At 43.5% G+C, this 21,152-nt stretch overlaps 1 protein-coding gene across 1 annotated transcript in view; it reads left to right on the top strand.

Annotated features, from left to right (window-relative positions):
- The first annotated feature begins 4,902 nt into the window (after nucleotides 1–4,902).
- LOC124621972 (glutathione S-transferase D7-like) overlaps nucleotides 4,903–21,152 on the top strand; it is a 104,895-nt gene continuing 88,645 nt past the window's right edge. Inside the window, exon 1 of the mRNA XM_047147506.1 lies at nucleotides 4,903–4,982. The gene's annotated coding sequence lies outside the window, so the exon portion shown is untranslated. The remainder of the gene's footprint in view (nucleotides 4,983–21,152) is intronic.

Genomic DNA, 21,152 nt, shown 5'->3' with positions numbered 1-21,152 from the left:
GAACACGCGGTTTAACATTACCCTAAATTCGGCAGTTCTGTGTGTTCGCTGCATTCTGTAGTGTAAACTGTGCCTCGTCACCCCTTAGAATACTGCCCGGTCACATTTCATCAAGGTTGATCCGTGCCAGAAAACGAAGAGCAAATACAGAATGTTGCTGCGGGCCGTAAGGTTTCAGTTGCTGCACTGTGTGCATTTTGTGCAGGTCCCAGTGTAATATAGACCGCAAAGCTTTCTGTACCGTTGACCATGGGATGGACAGTTCTCCTGAAACTGCTCGAGCACTAGCATTACCTGGGGCACACGCTGCATAAGTCAGTTATAGCAGCAACCCCGTCAGTAACGACCGCCAGGATAGGATCCTTCCTCTACCAGGTGTCACGTGAAGCTCACCAATGATTTCGAATTTAATTATAATTTTCTTTAAACCATTTGATGACATCAGGCCTCTCAACAGACCTTTCAGTCGGCGATACTCTCTCAATGCGGCACTGTACTTGTTGCCGTCCACATAAAACAGTTCCACTAACAGCACACCGTCTTTCTTCGTGATAGTCATACTGTTAAGTCATGTTATGGCCTGTCAGATGCTGTGTGGATGTGGTACTGTCATACGAACAGTGCACAGTGCTAGATTTGATGCTGTTGGCCAAAACTGGAATTAACTTTTCTCGAGCAGAAATCGGTTCCGCGTTAATGCACCGGCGTATCTATCCAGTTTTGCTGCCATACGATTATTACAGCACATACTGTAGTTCTGTGAGTAACTGCACTTTAATTGTTAGGTTAGTTCATAAGTTCGCAGCGTCCCTAAGTTTAATAAACACAACAGATACACATGACAGAGACTTTAGTACATAATAATCCCGGGTGATCAAAAAGTCAGTATAAATTTGAAAACTTAATAAACCATGGAATAATGTAGACAGAGAGGTAAAAATTGACACACAAGCTTGGAATGACATGGGGTTTTATTAGAACAAAAAAAAAAAAACAAAGTTCACAAAAAGTCCGACATATGGCGCTGGACAGCAAAACTTCAGTGACTGCGCATGATAATGATGTATAACGGGAGCTGTAATGAGAGAGAGGATCTGTTGCGCCAGCAGTCGCAGCATGTTGACGTTACCTTTTAGCGAAGCTGTATTATCAGATTGGGGAATGTGCTAGTTCAGCGTTACGATCCTATCGCCATAGGAAGGGGATTCGAACGGGTAAAGGTCCGTTGACAAATGCAGCTGTGGCGAGAATGATTTCGAAGTTCGAAGCCACGGGTTGTTTAGACGATAGACCCCGTAGTGGCCGACCGAGCACAAGGTATAATGCTGCTGAGACAGTTCAGGAAGAAATGGAGACTGTAGCGGGTTCGTCCATGCACGGGGAAGTCAGCGCTCGTGCAGTCGCACGTCGCACCGGCATTCAATACACTGCTGTTTGGTTGGCACTTTGGCGTACCCTCCGATGCTATCCGTACAAAATCCATCGGCATCATGAACTGTTTCCTGGCGATTTAGTGAAGCGGAGGGCATTTGCGGTGTGGGCGTTTCAAACGATGACGGAAAATGACGATTGGTTGAGTAACGTGTTGTGGACCGACGAAGCTCATTTCACGCTCCGAGGGTCTGTCAACGCCCACAACTGCAGAATTTGGGCTACCGAAAATCCTAGAACTGTCGTAAAAACTCCATTCCACGACGAGAAAGTCACGGTATGGGTTGAATTTACCACATCCACAGTTATCGGGCGTTTTTTCTTCGAGGAAATGCGTGATTCTGGTTTTGTAACTGCTACCGTGACGGGTGAGAGGTACGCCGGTATGTTACAGAGTCGTATCATCCCCAGCCTCGCTGATAAACACCTGCTGGAACGTACGATGTTTATGCAGGATGACGCGTGAAAGATCTCTTGCGCGCGTCGTTTGGTGATGATCGTGTGCTCAGCCGCCACTTTCGTCATACTTGGCCTCCCAGGTCCCCAGACCTCAGTCCGCGCGATTACTGGCTTTGGGATTACCTGAAGTCGCAAGTGTATCGTGATCGACTGACATCTCTAGGGATGCTGAAAGACAACATCCGACGCCAATGCCTCACCATAACTCCGCACATCCTTTACAGTGCTGTTCACAACATTATTCCTCGACTACAGCTATTGTTGAAGAACGATGGTTGACATATTGAGCATTTCCTGTAAAGAACATCATCTTTGCTTTGTCTTACTTTGTTATGCTAATTATTGCTATTCTGATCAGATGAAGCGACATCTGTCGGACATTTTTTGAACGTTTGTATTTTTTGGTTCTAATAAAACCCCATGTCATTCCAAGCATGTGTGTCAATTTGTACCTCTCTATCTACATTATTCTGTGATTTATTCAGTTGTCAAATTTATACTGACTTTTTGATCACCCAGTATATACTCCTTCACTATTTACAAGTCTGCCAACGCTGGGGTACCCTTCGATTCCGCGATTGTGGGAATCACATGGTTTTCAGGCGAAGAACGCGTAGAGCCACGTTCGGAGATTATTTTCATCTGGAAAGGCAGTTGGATAGGGAGAGCAAAAGGTGAAAATTTGAGTCGGCAACATCAGGTGACTCGCTGGGTGCAGAATGACTACACAATCCAACTCTTGTATAGCACGTATTTTTTTATCAGACTAGTAGAATGGGAGTGGGTGTCATCGTGAAATAGTGTCTATTCACGCAATCTTCCTGGTCGTTGTTCTTGGACTGCTTCAACAACGCGTCTCAGGTTTTGACAATAAACGTCACCAGTGATGGTTACACCTCGGGGAAGAATTCGTAGGACACAACACCGTCGCTGTTCCACCAGATGCATAACATTATCTTTTGTGGGTGCGCGCAGGTCTTTGTACAGGGAGTTGTTGCTTTGTTTGCGCTCAACAGTTCCTTTATTTTCCTTGTGTTAGCATAAAGACACCATTTCTCGTCACCAGCACTGATACGGGGTAGGAATGGTCGGTGTTGTTCTCGAGCCAGCTGATGACGAGCAAGAAGAGATGCACATATGGCCACCTGTTGATTTTTGTGATTTTGACTTAACAGCATGCGATACTCATACAACCGATTTTTTAACCTTCGCATGGCGTGCAAATGTCGCACGATGATGGAATGATCTCACTTCACCTCATTTGCCAATTCTCGAGTATACTGATGTGGATTGCTGTGGATTAATGCGTTTAAGCGATCTTCATCAAAACCCAAAGGTGTTCCTGAACGTGGTCACTAATGTGTCCTTAAAACGAGAAAACCATTTCTTGCTGTGCCGTGTCAGTGGCATTACCCTCATACTTGACGCAAATGCTTCTGGCTACCTCTGCTGCTGTTACCCCTATACTGAATCCAAACAGCAGAATATGTTTGAAGTGTTCCAGTTTCTCCTCTTGGTACTTCACTTTCTAGCGTCCATAGTTCCACTCACTATCTCCAAATGACAAAATAACAGTTTGTAAACTGAAACAGCAACAATACAAATAAAAATAACATTCGATTAATAAACCCATAGCAACGGGAATGTCAACACGCAGAGTAAAAACGCTACGACTTTATGCACCAGCCTAATATAATCACCTGGTACCTGCATGAGGAAACCATGTTAAGTGGTTTTTCATGCCGCTGAAAGTAGGTCAGCTGTAAATAGCAGGCAAGCTCAGAGAGGTTGCTTCTGCTTTGACTAACACGCAGAGGTCGCCATCTAGGATTCTGGTGACACAGCTGTATGCTTGGTCAGCTGTCAAACTTCTTGCATTTCACATCAATTTAATTTATACTTAGGGCGAGAACCTACTTAAATAGAGAAATCATAGGAGTTTTGAATTTCCCACCATTTTTAGATTCTCCTGCCATTTTTTATGTAGAGAAATTGGCCTATTATGAGAAATCTGACAATAGCACGTGATATCAAGGGAGAGTGGGAGGCGGAGTGCAATAATGTCGTCAATGACGTCATAGGGGAGGGAGATGCGATGACGTCGTCGACGATTTCATAGGAGAGGGGGAGGGTATGGCGGCGTGAGAACCGGCTCAGGCATTCTATGTCTGTTTCTGTGAAACGTTGGCTGTTGCGCATAACTCATAAGTAAAAGTGTTGCCATGGTGCCTCCAAAGTAATACAGCGAGGTCTTAAAGTCTTAAGCATTTGATAGTAACTGTGCTCATTTCAAGATGAACTGAATGACGTTAAAACTATTTGTATTGTGTTAAGACAGACAGTAGGTTTCTGTAATAAACAAACAGCAAAATTTTTATCCGTTAACTTATTATTGCTTGTCGATAGCCCTTTTTTGACAACTTTAACTATTTATCAAGTATCACGTTGAACGCACTGACACCCATTACATACAATTAACAAAGCAATGCAAAGTATGCATCCCGCGAACAAATGCTCTTGCGCTTGTTAATTCTAAACCTATGGATCTCAAACAGCTTTGAATGTCCCACGACCCGCACAGCAACATTCTGCCTTTCATCGTTTAGGTATCAACGTAATCTACGTTCAACACAATAAGTGGGTAAGTATCAACGACTGAGATGCAACAGCTGTTGTATGCTGCTTTCGAATTTTGTTTTTGGCGCACGACATATTTTGAAGCTCACAAAATGAGTAACACCAAAAATTGAATTTCAGAATCTTATCCATTATTTGAAAAATTGCGGACACCCACGACTCAGTGTCTAGTGTACTTTGTACGCTTACACAAGTAACATTAGACGATTAACTTACCGTAATTTACGAGGGCCTTGGCAGTAGGGATAGCAGACAGTGACAACGAGTTCGTTGGAGCCGAGGCAATTTGTCCAAAGGGTGGTCGCCAGCGCAGGCGCTGTTCGTGTTATGTCGGCAAGACACGGGAGTTTCCGCCAAGCGGACCAGAGACCTTCCCGGCTCCTTCGCCGCTGCTGCCAGACGGCCGCTTGGACACCTCCGCGCTGTTACATCCTTCGTAGTTATTTACGTGTCACGTAAGTCATTTGTACGCTTTCAATTAATGTGGAATATTCTTCTTCTTATTTTTTGCCTTTACCCGTTTCTCTTTCGGAGCGGCATTGTTATATAATTATACTAGTTGGGGTACCCGGCTTCGCTCAGGGATGTGATATCAGATTAGTTGGAATAAAAAGATAAACTTTAAAGTATAAGAGGTAAAAAATTATTGGAAACATATTCTAGCTATTTAGGATTCTTGTTTATAAACAACATTTTTCATTTTGTTACCCTGGGATGTATGTACAAGTTTTTCGAATTTCCTACTCGAGAGGAAGTTACGAATAGTTGGCCGTGAGAGATGCAAGAGTCTTTCAGGTTGTGCGGCAATATTTTACAGTTTGTCGTTCTGCTTTGTTAATTGTAAAAGTGTAGGATAATTTGACTGGAAATTGCAGTCTTTTAAATTAGAATGGCAGCTCAGTAGAGATCAGTGGTATTCTGGGTGTAAATAGTGTGTGTCCTTTGTACTTTCCAGTTATAAGTTCGGCTTCTGACAATCATCGTTGTTCAATTACTTGTCCGCATCCACGCTTCTCATAGGGTGATATTTTTATGGGTGGCTTGAGTTCAAAGTCTTATTATAAGATTGTGTCGTGGTTCTTGATTCTTCAGTCTTTCATTTCGTTGTCCTTAGGTTTCTGTGCTTCTCACAGTGCTCATTCTCGTTCGTTGGGAACTTAAATGTGCTTCGCAGTCTTCGTCTGTTTCGTTTTTTCGCTGTTCTTTTTGTTTTCGCCGTTTTGCTCCAGACCAGGCAAGATCTCTTTTACGTTTGGGCGTTGCCATTCACTCACTGCACTACGTTTTTGGTTCCTCCCTTCTTCACTGATAAGAAACTGACGTCCGAACCCACGATGGGTCTTGCTTTATGTATCAACACCAAAGGGTAGCCACACAAGTGGTGAATTCCAGAATGTACCAAAAAGGCTTCGAATGGTCCATAATGTTCCAGAACATTCCACAAAATTCTAGAGTGTTCTGGAATGTTCCACAATGATCTGGGATGTTTCCAAACACTCTGGAACACGCTGGAGTGTTGTGGAATGCTCTACAATACCCTCGAATGTACCGGAATGTTCTAGAAATTTCTAGAGGGGAAACTTCCCACCCCTTATGTCTTCAAAAGCACGTCATTCAGGTAAAAACGGGCTAGCACACCATATAACTCCCTTGATCGTACCGGGCCTCATTTCTGAGTTTTTGCGGCACGCACAATGTATACTTACTTTCATAGTATAAATTGATATTGATGACACCACCACTCTCCCCGGGACGAAATCTGTGTACCCCATCTGCCTGTGTCTAGAGGACTCTCATGTTCAAATGTTACAAATGTTTGTGTGGCGCGTATCGAAAGATGGGCATGGGGAATGGCCCAGAGTTTCCCTACATTGATGAGGGAGACTGCGGAAAAACCACGAGATATTGTAAAATGTCATTGTACAAAACTTGTTATATTAACATTATAATATTTTTTGAATTTCCTTTCTGTCACAACGTGTTAGTTTTAAACGTGATATAAACAAACACGAATTCAGATACTATTGTAAATTTCCGGTCACAACTACTCTTGTCTTATGGATCGAACAATTCAACAGGAATATCTTGGGTATAGTACTCGTTTCAGAATGATAGAATATGTAATAATATCTTCAGTGCTAAAGTTTGCAGAGGTCATCAACACCGAACGCTTGAAGCTGATACCAGCTGTATGCATAGCGTCAGTTTGGAGGAAACAAAAAATGGTAGGAGAGTACGAGCTACAGCGTGTTTCCAACGAGCAAACCGACTGCTGATAAACAGAAAATCTGGACTGCTGTAATTGTGATAAGATTATTTATTGATTGTGCCGACGTTAGGATATTATTGCTCCGTTTTAAGCTAGCGGGTCGAGCGGTGCGATCAAGCTGACAGCAGACTTGCGCTTATTAATATGTAGGCTTCCAAGTCCGGTGTAAAGGTCGTTAAAATCCTTGCACTCAGAGGACCGCTGTAGCTCTAGCGAAACTTTGATTTATTTTATGGTTTTATAACATGACGGATCAGAACGCTGTAAATTCAGCTAAATACTTAGGCATTACAATTACAAATAACCTAAATTGCAACGATCACATAGATAATATTGTGGGTAGAGCAAACCAAAGACTGCGATTCACTGGCAGAACGCTTAGAAGGTGCAACAGGTCTACTAAAGAGACTGCTTACACCACGCTTGTCCGCCCTATTCTGGAGTATTGCTGTGCGGTGTGGGGCACGCATCAGGTGGGACTGACCGATGACATCGAAAAAGTACAAAGAAGGGCAGCTCGTTTTGTATTATCGCGAAATAGGGGCGATAGTGCCACAGACTTGAAACGGAGTGGCAATCATTAAAACAAAGGCGTTTTTCGTTGCGACGGGATCTTCTCATGAAATTTCTATCACCAGTTTTCTCCTCCGATTGCGAAAACATTTTGTTGGCACCCACCTACATAGGGAGAAATGATCATCACGACAAAATAAGAGAAATCAGGGCACGCACAGAAACATTTAAGTGCTCGTTTTTCCCGCGTGCCGTTCGAGAGTGGAACGGTAGAGAGACAGTTTGAAGGTGGTTCATTGAACCCTCTGCCAGGCACTTGATTGTGAATAGCAGAGTAATCACGTAGATGTAGATGTAGAATGCCCTGAAGGATTTTAATGGGGAAGACTTGATCTCTTTTCGAGGTTGTGGTTAGCAGCGATTACTGCGAGTTTATCTATTTTCCCCAGCTGACCGTAAATAAGACTTACTAGCACTCTGGCCTCTGTTATTTGAAGTTAGTTTGCTTAAAAGCAACCTGTATATGCTGCGATCGAGAAGAATCATCTCATCGTTAAGTAGTTGGCTTCTCAGCCGCTGTTACTGTAGCATCTTAGCTTCCCCTGACCGCTTGTAGCCGATGTTACCAATACACACTGCTTAGATGAACCCTCATAACTATTAACACGATTTACACTACTGGCCATTAAAGAAGAAATGCAGATCATAAACGGGTATTCGTTTGACAAATATATTATACTAGAACTGACATGTGATTACATTTTCACGCAATTTGGGTGCATAGATCCTGAGGAATCAGTACCCAGAACAACCACCTCTGGCTGTAATAACGACCTTGATACGCCAGGGCATTGAGTCAAACAGAGCTTGGATGGCGTGTACAGGTACAGCTGCCCATGCAGCTTCAACACGATACCACAGTTCATCAAGAGTAGTGACTGGCGTATTGTGACGAGCCAGTTGCCTGGCCACCACTGACCAGACGTTTTCAATTGGTGAGAGACCTGGAGAATCTGCTGGCCAGGGCAGCAGTCGAACATTTTCTGTCTCCAGAAAGGCCCGTACAGGACCTGCAACATGAAGACGTGCATTATCCTGCTGAAATGTAGGGTTTCTCAGGGATCGAATGAAGGGTAGAGCCACGGGTCGTAACACATCTGAAATGTAACGTCCACTGTTCAAAGTGCCGTCAATACGAACAAGAGGTGACCGAGACGTGTGACCTATGGCACCCCATACAATCACGCCGGGTGATACGCCAGTGTGACGATGACGAATACACGCTTCCAACGTGCGTTCACTGCGATGTCGCCAAACACGGATGCGACCATCATGATGCTATAAACAGAACCTGGATTCATCCGAAAAAATGACGTATTGCCATTCGTGCACCCGGGTTCGTCGTTGAGTACACCATCGCAGGCGCTCCTGTCTGTGACGCAGAGTCAAGGCTAACCGCAACCATGGTCTCCGAGCTGATAGTCCATGCTGCTGCAAACGTCGTCGAACTGTTCGTGCAGATGGTTGTCGTCTTGCAAACGTCCCCATCTGTTGACTCAGGCATCGAGACGTGGCTGCACGATCCGTTTCAGCCATGCGGATAAGATGCCTGTCATCTCGACTGCTAGTGATACGAGGCCGTTGGAATTCCATATTCTGCTAACAGGCATTGGATCTCGACCAACGCGAGCAGCAATGTCGCGATACGATAAACCGCAATCGCGACACTCTACAATCCGCAATTTATCAAAGTCGGAAACGTGATGGTACGCATTTCTCCTCCTTACACGAGGCATCACAACAACTTTTCACCAGGCAAAGCCGGTCAACTGCTGTTTGTGTATGAGGAATCGGTTGGAAACTTTCCTCATGTCCACACGTTGTAGGTGTCGCCACCGGCGCCAACCTTGTGTGAATGTTCTGAAAAGTTAATCATTTGCGTATCACAGCATCTTCTTCCTGTCGGTTAAATTTCGCGTCTGTAGCACATAATCTTCGTGGTGTAGCAATTTAAATGGCCAGTAGTGTAGTTTTTGTCATTTATTAAAGTATCCAGCAAGATGAATGCACTTATTCAATTTGTGTTATTATACGCGTATTAAGCTGAAGGATTATGATGATTAAATCTCTATCACCTGACTTTCGATCATTCTGCTTTAGCTTCTTCTGAAACCTATCGTCTGGTGTACTGTCATAACTGCTTCAAACTATACTATTCACTGTAATGAAGTATCTTGTTACAGATATTTTTTTAACATGTGAACCTATTTTTTGTATCACGATTCTTTGGCCCTTTCTATGATGCTACAATACCGATCACAAGACAGATGTGTGATTACTAGAAAGGCACGTGTTACTGATTTAGGGATGGGAAATGTTTTATACGATGTCTGTATGCAACTGAAGCGGCCCTCTCATACAATACCTATCCCCTACCGAAAGGTATCACTGAAAGCAACACTAAGATACAGGATTTTCACTAGCTGGAAAGCTTTTACCAAAACTTATCCCTATTTCAACTTAACAAGAATAAAACCGTATTTCATATCTTATCTGGCGCATTTAGCTTTCCTTGTGTTTTTTTCCCAGTGAAAGCTGTATTTGCTCAAGTTGTTTCTGAAGTACCAATTTTTAACTTTGGCACAATGGCTGAATGAAGTAAAAATGAAGATGAGAGAGCAAAGTGAGGATGAGAGAGCAAAGTGACATGCAGTTAATGAATTTCAAAGTTAAATTTCACCAAACCATATGATTAAAAATTCTAAAAAGTTAGCAAGCAGACCGAAATCACCTGTTGCAGGGGCGGCCAAGAATTCAGTTCACAAGTCATACCCTGGCTTGTGTGCCACAGCGCTCAGCCTGTCTGCACACTTCCCCCCCCACCTCCACACCATGATGTCTGAGCGATATCTAGACTGCAATACAGTCACAATGCATAAGACTTAATTTTATACTTTATTTGTCAACAATATAGAACACAAACGAAGCTAATTATACTCATGCTCATAAATTAAGAATAACTGCAGAATGTGGTGCCACAAAAAAAAAAAATGGTTCAAATGGCTCTGAGCACTATGGGACTTAACATCTTAGGTCATCAGTCCCCTAGAACTTAGAACTACTTAAACCTAACTAACCTAAGGACATCACACACATCCATGCCCGAGGCAGGATTCGAACCTGCGAACGTAGCAGTCCCGCGGTTCCGGACTGCAGCGCCTAGAACCGCACGGCCACCGCGGCCGGCGTAATGTGGTGCCACACAACGTGGCACTACACAAAACTGGCGCTAATAGCAAAGGAACATAGGGAACACACACGACACAGATCTGTAAGTCCACGGTATTGGTGATAAGTTGAGAAAACCGTCCCGAAACGCATGTGCTACAAAATACCACTGTTTCCTGCGCATGTACCCCGACATCAATATGGGACATGATCACCACGCACACGTACACAGGCCGCAAAACGGGTTGGCATACTCTGGACCAGGTGGTTGAGCAGCTTCTGGGGTATAGCCTCCCATTCTTGCACCAGTGCCTGTTGGAGCTCCTGAAGTGTTCTATGGATGTGAAGACGTGCAGCGATACGTCAATCGAGAGCATCCCAGACGTGCTCGTTGGGGTTTAAGTCTGGAGAAGGGGCAGGCCCCTCCATTCGTCTGTTATCTTCTGTTTCAAGGTACTCCACCACGATGGCAGCTCGGTGGCGCCGTGTGTTATCATCCATCAGGAAGAAGGTGGGACCCACTGCACTCCTGAAAACGCGGACATACTGGTGCAAAATGTCTCGACACACCTGACCTGTTACAGTTTCTCTGTCAAAGACGTGCAGGGGTGTACGTGCACCAATGATAATCCCACCCCACACCTTCAAACCATGACCTCCATACAGGTCCATTTCAACGACATTAAGGGCTTGGTGTCTGGTTCCTGGTTCACATCAGATGAAAACCCGGCGAGAATCACTGTTCAGACTATATCTGGACTCGTCCATGAACATAACCTGGGACCACTGTTCCAATGCCCATGTACTGTGTTCTTGACACAGGCTTTATGGGCTCTCCTGTGACCAGGGGTCAGTGGAATGCACCTTGCAGGTCTCCGGGCGAATAAACCATGTCTGTTCAGTCGTCTGTAGAGTGTGTCTGGAGACAACTGTTCCAGTGGCTGCGGTAAGGTCCCGAACAAAGCTACCTGCAGTACTTCATGGCCGTCTGCGAGCACTGATGGTGAGATATCGGTCTTCTTGTGGTGTTGTACACTGTGGACGTCCCGTACTGTAGCGTCTGGACACATTTCCTGTCTGCTGGAATCGTTACCATAATCTTGAGATCACACTTTGTGGCACACGGTGGGCCTTTGCTACAACCTGCTGTGTTTGACCAGCCTCCAGTCGCCCTGGTATTCTACCCCTCATAACGTCATCAATATGTGTGCTTTGAGCCATTTCCAACACACAGTCACCATTAGCACGTCTGAAAATGTCTGCGCACTTACTCGCTGCACCGTACTCTGACACTCACCAATACACCTCTGCATATGTAGACTGCTGCCAGCGCCACCGGGCGACGACCGCAGGTCAAATTCACCGCATGGTCAAACCCCGAGGTGATTTAAAGACGCAAAACCGCTCACCACAGCGTTGTTTCACCACGTATCATCATTATACTTAATTTATGAGCATGAGTGTATTTTCAGTGTTATTTATTATTTGCATGGTGAAGACTTAATTTTTATGTGGACAGACAGTTCAACAGATTTGCGCACTCAGGTTACCATGTAATTTGTGATTTATTTAGTTCCATAATCATAAAAGCTTTTTCAAACAATTGAGTTGATCAAAATATTGAAGTACTTTTGCAACCTAATTATAGAGACGTAGGAACTCTACCTACAGGAACAATGTAGATGTCCTGAACAGTTTTAATGTAAAAGCTTTGGCTTTAAAAAGGGAATAACATTGCAGGTCATTCAGTTCCATCGAGAGATGCACAGGAGCCTTTCAGTTCAAACTGCGAACGGCCTCGAAAACAGTTCGGAAGAAGATTAGGTTGGCAGTGTTTTCAAAACGTTTAAGAAAAAATCATTGTAATTCTTTCAAGGCGACAGTGAATTATTGAAGTCTCATATTTTTTGTATTTGCAACCACAGAACGAAAATACCCTCAAGAAATCCAAAACTAAAACTGTTCACTCCACAAAACGAAAAATCGTTGTATCCTATATAATCAGTGAGTCACAGTCGGAATTGGCCAACTCATACAAATACCTGGGTGTAAGAGTTTGTACATATATGAAAAGCAATGATCACATAGGCACAGTCATGGGTGAAGGAGGTGGTAGACTTCGGTTTATTGGTAGAATACTGGGAAAATGCAGTCAGTCTACAAAGGGAATTGCTTACGAATCGCTCGTGCGACCCATATTGCTCAAGTGTGTTGGGACATGCACCAGTTGTGACTAATGGGGGATACTGAACATATCCAGAGAAGGGTAGCTCAAACGGTCGTAGGTTTAATTTATGGATGTCCATCTTTTTGCATGGAGGAGGGACATCAGCTAATGACTTATATGAGAAAAAGTACCACCACAGCTGTATCTTGAGAATGTCTTAATTCTGTCACACGAATAGTTTCAGCGTCACATTACCGCCATCCTCAGATCTTACAACTGCCAAAAGAGTATTTGTTTTCCTTGTGCGCCAAGGAAATCAAGTACTTTTTTGGCAGTGGTGGGCCTGGGGACGGTGGTAATGTGCCGCCGAAACTAGTCGTCTGATAGAATGAAGATATTCTCAAGATACAGCTACAGTGCTACTTTTTCTCATATTACGGACATAGGTTTGTTTGACCCTCGTGGGAGTGTTCGCAGAGATGCTGAAGAAACAGAACTGACAGACTCTTGAAGATAAACGTAAATTATGTCGAGAAAGCCTACCTGCAAAGCATCAAGAAGTGCTATGGGGGATGATTCACTGCAGCCTCCTACTTATCGATCACATGGGGATCGTGAGGAACAAGATTAATTGCATCACACTAAGAGGAATTTAAACCATCATTCTTTCCGTGCTCGATACGTGAATGAACGGGAAGAAACCCTAACTAGTACAATGGAATGTACCCTCCGCTATGCACTTCACATTGGTTTGCAGATTGTAGATGTAGCTGTAGAATATAAACTAGTGTTCCGAGACGTTGAATTTGAACCCTGCTCCTGCCCTAACACGAGTGCGGTCACATAAAACTTTGTTACTTCGCTCTGTGGCTTTATTAGATACTAGAAATCATTCGCAACAATTGTCGAAAAATGGTTCAAATGGCTCTAAGCATTATGGGACTTAACATCTGAGGTCATCAGTCCCCTAGAATTTAGAACTACTTAAACCGTTGCGGTCGGGCGGTTCCAGACTGAAGCGCCTAGGAAACGCTTGGCCACAGCGGCCGGCCAACAATTGTCGAAAGAGTATACTACTGAGCAAATAAAAAATGCAAAACAGACCAAAATTGACGACTAGGTCATTGTTGCTTTATAGGACAATTATTAACTGTGGAATTATCGTCGAAGTTATTGGCGGCGACACATGCCTGTAGGTCTCCCCTACGGCAGCAAACGTGAGCTTGTACGATGACGAACCGTAGGCGGGACGTCTCGCAATGTTGTTTTGCAATGATCGTGACAGATTGCCGTGATCGCCAGTGGAGAAGACGGAGCTAGCTGCTGCATAGATAGGCCTCATCTCCTATGAATGTAGATTTTAGAGTGTTTCAGGAGAAAATAAACTGCAGGTGGAATCCCAAGGCCGAGAACGTCATCCACAGAAGCAACAGAGTATCTCATTCACAGAAGATAAGGCCTTTGTACACAGCAGCTCGCTCCATCTTCTCCATTGGTGACCGTTGCAATTAGTTGCGATCACTGAATACCAAACAACATTGCGAGACGTATCCCCTATTGTCCGTCAGTGTACAAAGCCACGTTTATTACCGAAGAGGTTGCCCAGTGGAGCGCCGGCGCCTGTAATTTCGACACCCTGTAGCGTCGCTGGACGACGTTTCCAGTCATGAGTTCCTACCCTCGATTTGTTCCTCAAGATACACTCTACAACCTCTCGAAGTTTGTTGCAACATTTCTGGGACACCCTGCATACGCACCCATTACATTTATTTTACCCACCACAGAATACGCATATAACACAACTCTCACATATCTCGTTTTCGAAAAAGAAAGGGGCCAATGTGTGCGAAGGAAAAACACCTTACAGGCAGCTGAACCGACCCTTGGGGATGGCGGGGGGTGGGGGAGGGGGTGGTGGGGTGAGGGTCTATTACAGTCAACAATGCCATATAAGTTAGTAAAATTACCTCGAAAAATGGAGTTGCGTTTCAAAAGATACTGGAATCCTAGAAACTGTTTTAATCACTCAGGTAGGCTTCTGATATGAGTAATCTGAGTTTGCCTCGATTTCTGATCGGAACTTCAGCCATGATTGAAAGAAAACCACCAAAATTTAGGAAAATTTTTTAAAATTCCTGCGAAACTAAACGCTAAATCGGAAATTCCAAGGTTACTAAGACTGAAGAGCAATAAATTCTGCATCGACTGAGGTTAGTTACAAAAGCTTCGTGAGGAAACTGTTATTTTCAGTTTTCGAAAGACAGTCGTTTGCTGCAATAAAATGTGCGACACCTGAGAACTAGCCAGTTTGACGCAAAATTTTATAGGAGAAAACATGTGGAGCATCGAATTATGTTTCCAATAAATCAAAGAAACTAACATAAAACCTAACTAGTAAGTAAATATCACCATTATTCAATTATTTACGTTAATCACGTAGTTAACGACAAATATTTTTTTTTTTTTTTTTTTACTTTCAGTTCAGTGATTTCTTCCAGTGTTCACTGTTTTTCGTTTACGTATCAGATACTCATTCTCTACAATTTGTTGCTCCATTAGTGTCGCAAACACGTACTTTTGCAAAATGTTCAAATGTGTGTGAAATCTTACGGGACTTAACTACCAAGATCATCAGTCCCTAAGCTTACACACTACTTAACCTAAATTATCATAAGGACGAACACACACAGCCATGCCCGAGTAGGACTCGAAGCTCCGCCAGAACCAGCTGCACAGTCCATGACTGCAGCGCCTTAAATCGCTCGGCTAATACCGCGCGGCATACCTTTGCCGGGACGCGTATTGTTGATGCTCCTTGCAGGCACCAATAGTCAGCTGACCGTTGTTTCGTTCTTTTTATGTAAAGTGAAGGCGGAGGGGTGGAAAGGAAATGGAAGGGAAGGAACTACTGATGTCAGCAGTATCGGGACTTCGTGCAGAATTAGCGGCGACGAGTGAAACTGTATGTCTGACCAGGATTCAAATCCAGGATCTCCTGCTTACTAGGCAGTCGCGTTAACCACTGCGCCACTCGGACACAGTGTCCATCGCAGTTGCTCAGACTACCTTGGCGCACCTCTCAGCCGGCCTACACTCCCACCAATGCCACCTATCCGCAGTCCCCGCCATGTCTTCCATGCTCGCGGTTTGAAATTCCCGCAGTAGGTCGAAAGTAATTGGGCAACAGCACGGTGTGTGGTGGATTCATTGCCCATCGAGGCCAATCAGTCGGACGTGTCCGAAAGAACAGACACCACGCATTCATTTAATTAGTTACGTTTGTTAATGGAGGTCAGTGCAATGTCTGGATGAAGCGTTGTGGATGAGGTGGACGTCATCACAGTGAAGGAGAAAGGAATAGAATATTGCGTCAAATTTGCCAGTTCTCAGATGCTGCATGTTTTATAACGCCCGCATCTCGTGGTCGTGCGGTAGCGCTCTCGCTTCCCACGCCCGGGTTCCCGGGTTCGATTCCCGGCGGGGTCAGGGATTTTCTCTGCCTCGTGATGGCTGGGTGTTGTGTGATGTCCTTAGGTTAGTTAGGTTTAAGTAGTTCTAAGTTCTAGGGAACTGCTGACCATAGATGTTAAGTCCCATAGTGCTCAGAGCCATTTGAACCATTTTTTTTTATAACGACAAAACGACTGTTTTTCGAAAAACGTGAAAAATTACTTTTTTTCTGTCGTAACTTTCTACAGGAGTTTCGGGTACTCCCTCGGGCGCGCGCGCGCGCGCGCGCGCGCGCGCGCGCGTGTGTGTGTGTGTGTGTGTGTGTGTGTGTGTGTGTGTGTGTGTGTGTGTGTGTGTGTGTGTTTTGTCCTTAGTGTAAGTTAGTTTAAGTTAGATTAAGTAGTGAGTAAGCCTGGGAACCAATGAATTCAGCAGTTTGGTCCCATAGGAACTTACCACAAATTACCAAATTTTCCTTTCGATTAATAGTTTCGCTGGAATGCGAAAGAAGAAATAGAAAAAAGTCCGAAATATCGGTGGTTTTCTTTTCATCACGACTGAATTCCCATTCAGAAATCTGGACAAAAAAAAAAGCAACTTCAGAATTCATCTCGTTTTTGGAAGGCAGAACTCTAATTTTCTTGGTGTGATACGACATTTACGTTTTACTGTTCTACTGGTCGACACACCGTCGTGTCACGTAACTTGCATTTCGTCAGACCTCATACGAACCGTCATTAGCACAGACAAGCTATGTGCGATACCAGCGTACTTTAGCGCGGCCAGATAACTGGTTGCTTGAAGCATGCAACACTGGATTGAACTGGAACGTGGTTCTAACATCGAAGTTAGCTCTCGCAACGAATAGGAGAGCATAGTTCGGCTTTTGCTAACTAGTGAAAAGGAAGAAATGGCATACTGTAGCTACAGGGCGACAATTATTGAAATATATGAAGAAAACGTAAATTAGTTACAAACTATGTCATGCACACATTTTATTCAACATGTAAACGTCAGTACAGTTACTCGGATTTATGTTATGACACGTTCGATATGCCTGCCATCATTCGTGATGATGTGTCGCAGATCAACACCGAAATTCTGCATGGCCCGCTGAAGTGTTGGAACATCGATGGTGTCGATGACCTCCAGAATGGCTGTTTTCAGCTCAGCGATGGTTTCAATGGTTTTGAGGTTATTGCTGTACACCTTGTCTTTAACACTCGGGGGGGGGGGGGGGGGGAGTACTTTATCCCTACCTTCTGAAAATATTGAATCTACTCAGGTACTTTACTTTTCAAAATTTTGTAAAAAATGTTTATTGTCTTTAATGAAGTCTTCTTCCAAATGCTATGATTGTTTTACATTTTTCGTTTAAGCTTAATCTGAAAATTTAATTTTATGGGAGGTGGTCATAAAGTCTTTCCCCCCCCCCCCCCCCTTGGTGGTAGATGCGACTTTCCACAACTGTCGTCTTACTCCATAAATAATAGCATTACGTGACCTTAGAACTTAGAACACATGGACATTATATTTATCTGAGTTGGGAGCAACAGTGGACTCAACAATGGTTCATTTCCCTTTGGTTCTTTTTTGCTTCCCGTTCAGTGGCACTTAGTCCAGTGTTAGACACAACTGTGATTGATAATGTATCGACAGTCACTTACTGACAGAGAACTGTCACATATTTTAGAAGAATCTACAGATTCTCAAATAGAATTTGATGAAACTGACGATGTAGAGAGTGAACGTGAAGAGGAATGCGTTGTGCGCGAGGATGTGGACAATGACAGAGTACATACAGACACTGAAGATGACCTCTGGGCGCCTGAAACTGATGACGACGCAGCCTCTGAGGTTAGTGACAAGAATATTACAAGCACTGGAAAAATTTATAGCTCCAAACCTCCACACATTAGAAGAGGAGCAGCACAAAACATAGTGACATAAAGAGAAGGCATAAGAGACGAAGGCAAAGTAAAAACAATAAGAGAATCATTTGAAAAGTTTTTGTTTCCAAAAATTGTCAACATCATAATAAAGCATACGAATGAAGAGGCATTGAGGCAGAAAATATCCAAGACAGACAGACTTGATTTCATGGCATATATAGGGCTACTTATTATTATGGGGAAGGAAAACGATAGTGAGTCATCTTTCACAGATTTTTGGTCCTATACTTCAGGAAATTTATTTACGCTGCTACCATGAGCCGAACCAGATTCCAGCAGCTTACTAAGATAGTAAAATTTGGTGACAGAGGGTTGCGAAGCGATCGCAGGAAACTTCATAAGTTTGCTGCAATACCAGAAGTTTTTGATAAGATGAATGAATTACTGCTAAAATATTATTCTGTTGGGATGCGCACTGTTTTTGATGAAATGTTGTCATTGTTCCGTGGCAGGCGTCCCTTCCAAGTCTTCATGAAGGTTCAAATGGTTCAAATGGCTCTGAGCACTATGGGACTTAACATCTTAGGTCATCAGTCCCCTAGAACTTAGAACTACTTAAACCTAACTAACCTAAGAACATCACACACATCCATGCCCGTGGCAGGATTCGAACCTGCGACCGTAGCGATCGCGCGGTTCCAGACTGTAGCGCCTAGAAACGCTCGGCCACTCTTCATGAAGGAAAAACCTGGTAAATACGGTATAATTATACGCATACTCACAGACGCTAAAACCAGATATGTTATCAGTATGGAGCCTTATGCTGGGAAAAGAAATGATGGTACACAACAATCAAATTCCGCTGCAGCTGTGGTCAAACGCTTGGTGGTTCCTATACATAATCCAGGGCTGAATGTCACCATAGACAGATGTTACACTTCAGTTGGGAAGGCCGAAGATCTATGGAGGAATCACAAGCTAACTCTCGTGGGAACATTACAAGCTAATAGGAAACATATGCCTCAAGAACTGAAAGATATCTCAAGACGAGAATTATAATCTAGTAAATTTGGTTTCAGTGGTACTAGTACTGGAAATATACCAATCACAATTGTTTTTGATATCCCCGTGAAAAACCCAAAAGAAATCTGCTGTTTTATCATCTCAACATTATGACACTCAGAGGAAAAGAGTTATAAATTGATATTATAATGAGACTAAAGGTGACGTTGACACGATAGGTCAAATAGTGAGGAAACATTCAACTAAGAGGGCTGCAAGAAGGTGGCCGCTGTTTGTTTTCTATACTCTTGTGGACATAGCAGAGGTAAATAGTTAGCCGGCCGGAGTGGCCGAGCGGTTCTAGGCTCCACAGTCTGGAACCGCGCGACCGCTACGGTCATAGGTTCGAAACCTGCCTCGGGCATGGGTGTGTGATGTCCTTAGGTTGGTTAGGTTTAAGTAATTCTGAGTTCTACGGGACTGATGACCTCAGAAGTTCAGTGCCATAGTGCTCAGAGCCATTTGGTAAATAGTTATACACTATTTTTGTTAAACTTCCCGGATTGGGATAAGAAAAAACCTAATGAGCGACGACTTTTTCTTCAATAACTGGGGCTACTGCCACGAAACCATACATTGAAGAAAGGGCTACAAATATTGCAGGACTGCCAAAGCCTGTAGTTTCAAGTATGGAGGGTATTCTCGGACAGAAAATCAAGCAGAACTAAGGTACAAAGGAAGCTCGTGGAGGTAAAGATAGATGTCATTTTGTGTTAGTGAAAGCCGTTCAAAAGGAGAAAAGTACAACAAAGAGAACAAAACAACAATAAACTGCAACAATTTTAAGAGATACACATGTGGTAAACACAGCAAAAGAACTGTTATATGTTCCAAGTGTGAAGGATTCCGAAGAAAGCAGTGAATAATCTTTCTCACATAACTATGTTATGTACCTAAGCTCTTTGTATATTACCTCAAGTTTTTGTTATATTTTTTAAAAGTAATGAAGTCTACTTCAATAGTACTATAACGACTTTTACTACTAATGTTTCTCAAGACAATTAGACTTAGTAAACTTTAATGACGAAGTAAGTGAAAGATATAAAATGCATTTCTGAAAACTTTTAAACGAAATATTCAGGTTCTGGATCCTGATCATGCATCAATAGATCTTCCAAAATTATGCCCACCCTCTTATTTTTGCCGGCCGTGATGGTCGTAGCGGTTCTAGGCGCTGCAGTCCGGAACTGCGGGACTGCTACAGTCGCAGGTTCGAATCCTGCCTCGGGAATGGATGTGTGTGATGTTCTTAGGTTAGTTAGGTTTAAGTAGTTCTAAGTTCTAGGGGACTGATGACCTAAGATGTTAAGTCCCATAGTGCTCAGAGCCATTTGAACCATTTTGAACCTCTTATTTTTGTGATTTGGGCTTAGAGCATGCGGTATCAATAAACCAGATTTCTGAACCTTCCCCATTGCGTGCAAAGGTGGTGGAATGATCGCAGTTCATAACATCTGACAGTTCTCGAATACACTGGCGTGGATTGCTGTGGATTAATGCATTTAAACGTTCTTCATTAAACCCCCAAGATCATCTTGAATGTGGAGTCACCAATATCAAAACGATCCTCCTTGAAACTGGAAAACCATTTTCTTGCTGTGCTCTGCCCAATGGCATTACCCCATTCACGACAGAAACTTTTCTTGCTGCCTCCGCTGCTGTCAACCATCTGCTGAATTCAAACAGAAGAATACGTCGGAAATGTTCCTATTTCTCCACTTGCCACTCCATTTTCTTGCGTCCACAGCTCTATTCACTGTCTTAAAATGGCACATGATAGTACGTAAATTCAAACAGCAACAGTAATTACAAACAAAAAATTACAGTCGATAAATAAAGCCATAGCAACCGGAATACTAGCATACAAAACATAACGCAAAGAAGTTATGCTCCAACAAAATATTTTCTCCCGTTAGCTAAAGCAGTCATTTTTAGCCGTTTGGCCAGAGAAAGTGCGATTTAAAGGCAGTGTGGTGGCCGAATACTGAGTTAGCGGGCCGTCATTCACGTTTCATCTGACTTGAGATGTAATCTCAAAGGCCTT

This window comes from Schistocerca americana, chromosome 7 (assembly GCF_021461395.2).
Source record: "Schistocerca americana isolate TAMUIC-IGC-003095 chromosome 7, iqSchAmer2.1, whole genome shotgun sequence".
NCBI lineage: Eukaryota > Metazoa > Arthropoda > Insecta > Orthoptera > Acrididae > Schistocerca > Schistocerca americana.
Note: the sequence above shows the minus strand (reverse complement) of the source record. Positions and strands in the feature narration are given on the sequence as shown.